The sequence below is a fragment of the Sarcophilus harrisii genome, chromosome 3 (assembly GCF_902635505.1).
Source record: "Sarcophilus harrisii chromosome 3, mSarHar1.11, whole genome shotgun sequence".
Taxonomy (NCBI): domain Eukaryota; kingdom Metazoa; phylum Chordata; class Mammalia; order Dasyuromorphia; family Dasyuridae; genus Sarcophilus; species Sarcophilus harrisii.
In genome coordinates, this window is record NC_045428.1 from 426,548,052 (window position 1) to 426,553,503 (window position 5,452).

Genomic DNA, 5,452 nt, shown 5'->3' on the forward strand with positions numbered 1-5,452 from the left:
GCTTAATTTTGTTGGGTCATTTTTAAACTACTTAATAAAGATTTGGGTCTTTAGTTCCACTAGACATGTGTCTAGTACACACACATATATATGTACTAGAAATATATGTATATATGTGTATATACATACATGCAATACACATATACATAACACATAGAAGCTTTTACTTACCTTCATGTCCTGGCCTTCTGTGCTTTGGGACTTTCTTGGCCTATGAGTTAAGTTTTTTCCTTTAAAAATAACACATAAAGTGGATATCTGGTAACCCAGCACAATTGAAGCATTTTAAAGTCTTGCTGAAGAAAAAAAGCCCAAGTTACTCAATTCTGAGAATAGTTGTTAACAATTTGGAAGTTGCATGCATTCTCAGTTCAAAAAAGAAATGATCTAATCTAAGGACAAGGTTCCTTTATCAGCTAGGCTTTTATAGCCACAAGTTTTTCTCCCTAACTCTGTCTGTAAGAATGTGATCTTGGGCATGGAAATCCAACAAAGGTGGAGTTACATACATTATGTGTCATGTACTAGAGAAATAACAGCACTTTTGGATACTAAAGACAGCATATTGTTTCAGCAAAGTAGGGAAATGATACCCAAGGACTCACTAAGTGATCTGAAAGTTTTAAGAAAACTTTTAGCATGCAGGAAAGAATTTAACCTTCTAGGAAATAATTAGTTAAGGGGTTAATTTTCTGCTTAAAGAGAATGGCAGCTGCAGCTTTAAGGTCCAGTAGTTTATACATGTAAAAGTGATACAATGGTATATTTTTCAAAATAATGATAACATCCACACTACATTCTTTTATGCCCCAAACCATTTGCCTCCATCATTTGAATGAAAGATAGGTTTTGTGAATTTTTAAATGATCTTACTTAGAAATTACTCAGGTACAATATATAGAGACTCATGAGTTATTTGAATAAAATGACATTTTTCAAGAATTCAGAGAAAAGAAAAAAAAACTAGAAAAGCAAATGCCAGTGGACAAGTTAAACTTATTGATTGTAGATGGTTGAAATGTTTTGGAAGAGTCTTGCAAAGTGGCATGCAAAATGTACACTAACATGTTTATAGTCAGTCCTTATAGAAGGTGCATAAAAATCAGAAAAGAAATTCAATTAGTGTCCTTCATTATACTGAGGCATTGAGTAACTGGATGGTTGCAAGGCTGAATTAGTTATCTTTCAGGAAAGAATTTTCCTGACAATCACTGGCACAGAGGGGAAAAAAAGAAAAAGCACATCTGAAGTTCTGCTGACCTTGGCAGTGTTAGCTAGGTTGTTCAGGAATGTTTTTCTCTGATGAATTGTTCTTCTCCAACTGCTTTAATTTGTTTAACAAAAATTAGCTTTTCTCCAGCCTTAGGCATGTATGTTTTTACTTTCCAATTCTGACTTTGCTTTAGCAAACATTTATTCTGGTCATTCTGGGAAAATTCCCTTCAACTGATAAATGATTATGATTTTTAAATGCCCTTTTTAAATACCAAGAGGTTTTCAAACTCTGAATATGATTTAACCACTTCTTATCCACTCTGATTAACCATTTATCCCTCTCTGAGATCTTGGATTTGTAGGGGGTTTAAGAAACATAAGAATAGCCCAAACAAACTTGTTTTTTATTAAAAGAAAAATATAGGCAAAAAAAAAATGTTCCAAGATAATTCTGTAATTATTTCATTTTATTTAGCATTTTTTTTAGTATTTTTAAGTATTATTTAGTATACCTCTCTATATATTGTTCAACTATATGTTGTATTTGCATATATATCTCTCTAGTCTATGAGCTAGCACCCAAGATTTGGCTTATAGAGGCTCATAGACTTAGAGCTAAAGAGACCCTCAGAAGTCATTTAATTCAACCCTCTCACTGAAAAAATTTAGGGGTACAAAGGTGACACAATGGATAGAGTGCTGGGCCTGCTGTTAGGAAGACTAAATCTTTTTCTGAATTCAATCTCAAGACACTTATTAGCTATGTGTCTTAGTTTCCTCATCAATAAAATGGGCTGAAGAAGGAAATGGCAAATTGCTCCAGTGGCTTTGCCAAGGGAACCCCAAAGGAGTCATGAACTGACTGAACAGAAAGAATATGTTACTGGTTAAAGGTCTCATATTCTGATAGTCAAAGTGGACCCAAGTGTTCTAATTTAGAACTTTCTGTGATGCTCACTATTCCTGTTATATTTCTTTGACTTTTTTTAAACCCCTACCTAGTTTTCCATTGAAATCTCAAGAATTACTTCACATCCTAGAGTCAACCAGATTACTTTGTCATCCTCTGTTTTGTACAATCCAGTGGAAAGAGAGCTGTCCTTCTTTCTTTTTTTTTTAATTATAGCTTTTTATTTACAAGTTATATGCATGGGTAATTACACAGCATTGACAATTGCCAAACCTTTTGTTCCAATTTTTCCCCTCCTTCCCCCATCCCCTCCCCCAGATGGCAGGTTGACCAATACATGTTAAATATGTTAAAGTATAAATTAAATACAATAAGTATACATATCCAAACAGTTATTTTGCTGTACAAAAAGAATCAGACTTTGAAATAGTGTGCAATTAGCCTGTGAAGGAAATCAAAAATGCAGGCAGACAAAAATAGAGAGATTAGGAATTCTATGTAATGGTTCATAGTCTCCCAGACTCCATCTCCCAGAATTCTTTCGCTGGGTGTAGCTGGTGCAATTCATTACTGCTCCATTGGAACTGATTTGGTTCATCTCATTGCTGGAGATGGCCATGTCCATCAGAATTGATCATCGTATAGTCTTGTTGTTCCCATGTATAATGATCTCCTGGTTCTGCTCATTTCACTCAGTATCAGTTCATGTAAGTCTCTCCAGGCCTTTTTGAAATCATCCTGTTGGTCATTTCTTACCAAACAATAATATTCCATAATATTCATATACCACAATTTATTCAGCCATTCTCCAATTGATGGGCATCCATTCAGTTTCCAGTTTCTGACCACTACAAAAAGGGCTGCCACAAACATTTGTGCACAAACAGGTCCCTTTCCCTTCTTTAAGATCTCTTTGGGATATAAGCCCAGTAGTAACACTGCTGGATCAGTTTGATAACTTTTTGAGCATAGTTCCAAATGAGCAGACCTTCTTTCAACCCCAATTTAATTTCTTCCAACCAGGGGAAGTTAAAGCTCTTAGGGGAGTACAGATATGGGTAAGAGGAGTACAGTTCCTATACAAGCCATCAAGGTAACAAATGCATATTGGATAACATTCAGCCTATATTTCATCTTGTTCCCTAAAAATTGGTATATTTGTCCTATAGCTCCCATAAGTCCCATCTTTTCTCAGAGGAAGAGAGTCCCAAAGCAAACAAGGTTAGGCAAATGATATTCCAGCCATAGGTCTTAATTTCTTTATGTGCAAAATAAGAGTTGGAGATCCCTTTCAGTTCTACACTTATACATACTTTGTTAGATTGCTAGAGAGACTACCCCTCCTATTCCACTGAATCCCACTTTCATCTCATGGACCCTATGCAGGCTTATTATTATGGTACTACCCTAAGGCATTTAACTTCCCTTAAAGGGAAATGAACTTGGGAATGATAAAAAGACATTATCTCTCCCCATTGAATTATACCATGTAAAATCAGAAGGTGAAATACGGCTATACTAGTCTTATGGTTAGAGGAAATGAATAATGGAACCTCTAAAACTTGCTTCTATTGTCTGTTTTTGAGCCTTCTGGGAGAAAGGAATGTGAGTGAGAGAAGGTCAGTGATGTAGAACAGCCATCAATATATTAACAACCTAATCATAAATTCCGTGACTGTGGGGAAGTTCAGTTCATTAGAAAAATAGATCAAATCAGGAAAAGAGATGATAAGAGAGTGGCTGCATTAATGGAGGGATTATTCCTAAGCAAAACAAAACTAAAGATAAAAAAATTTTAGATCTATTTAAAGTGGCAAGGAATTGTAAACTGAAGGGCTACTTGTCATTTGGGGAATGGCTAGGCAATGTATATAAATGTGATGGAATATTATTATGCTATAAGAAATGATGAAAGAGATGGTCTCAGAAAAACATGTTATTAGGAAAAATGATTTTTCTGAGTTCAAATCCAACCTCAGACACTTATTAGCTGTGACCCTGTGAACAGAATCAGGATGAAACAAAACAGAGAATGACAGAAGTGAAGTGAACAGAATCAGTATAACAATTTATTACAATGACAACAATACTGTAAAGAGAAATAACTCTGAAAGACTTAGGAAACCATGGATATGGTTTCTTCCCAGGATAATCTAACCATGGTTCTAGAGAATTAGTAATGAAACCTGCTATCTATACCTTTTAAAAGAAGTCAAAGATTCAGAGTGTAAAATGAAAAATGTACATATTAATATACAAACATATACATGCTTATATTTTCTTTAGATATGACTATTGTGGAAATTTGTTTTGCTTAAATATGTTTTCACAACATGGATTTTGTTTTTCTTCCGTGCCCAATTTGTCAGGGGATTGTGAGAGGGAATGAGAGAGGGTAGATTTTTACTGATTAAAAAATTATATTTTAATTTAAAAAAACCTAATGATGCCAGAGTTGAAAAACCCAGGACAGCAACATATAGCTGATCCTGTTGTAAATAACCGATGAATATGTTTACTCTCATCTTTCCATGAAATTTATAGTCAATAACCAAATATAATGAAAATGTATGAAATGAAATAAGCTATAGTAACTTAATTATGAAATAAAAACAATGATTTCTGAAAATTTATGAGATTCTTATAGAATGAAGGGCAATAGTCCATGATTTTTTAGTTTTAACACTCTCAATCATAATACAGGAAATAAAAGGAAGAATGAGACTTAGTAATGGTAGTGGAAAAAAATGTTTATACATTCACAGAATACAAATATTTTAATGAGTGAACAAAAATGAGCAAGAATAGTAAAAATCAATTTACTCTTTGTTTTCTTTTTTCAAAAAGGAATTTTTCTCATTTCCCATGCTTGAACACTGGTGCAGTTATACTAATGCTTTTTTTCTCCTTTGGATTTTTTGGGGGAGAGAGAGAGGCAATTGAGTTTAATGACTTGCCTGGGATCACGTAGCTAGTAAGTGTCTGAGGTCACATTTGAACTCAGATCCTCCTGACTCCAGGGCTAGTACTCTATCAATGACAGCAATGTACCTAGCTGCCCTATTTTTTTAAAAAAAAGGATAATAAACTACACTTGGAAGGCAGTTGGGAATATGAGTTGGTATTATCTTTCTTGTCATTCAGGAGGCTATGGTACCTTTCCAGACCCTCAAATGCATGTTTAAACTTTGGGGATATTTCTTCTGACACAGGCCAGTTTTCAGGTTCCTTCTTCTACCTGGTAAACTAGAATTTTCACAAGCTTCTGGAACCATTGAGACCATTCTTCTTCTGTCTGCTTATCTATATTTCAAATTTTTCTTCAGA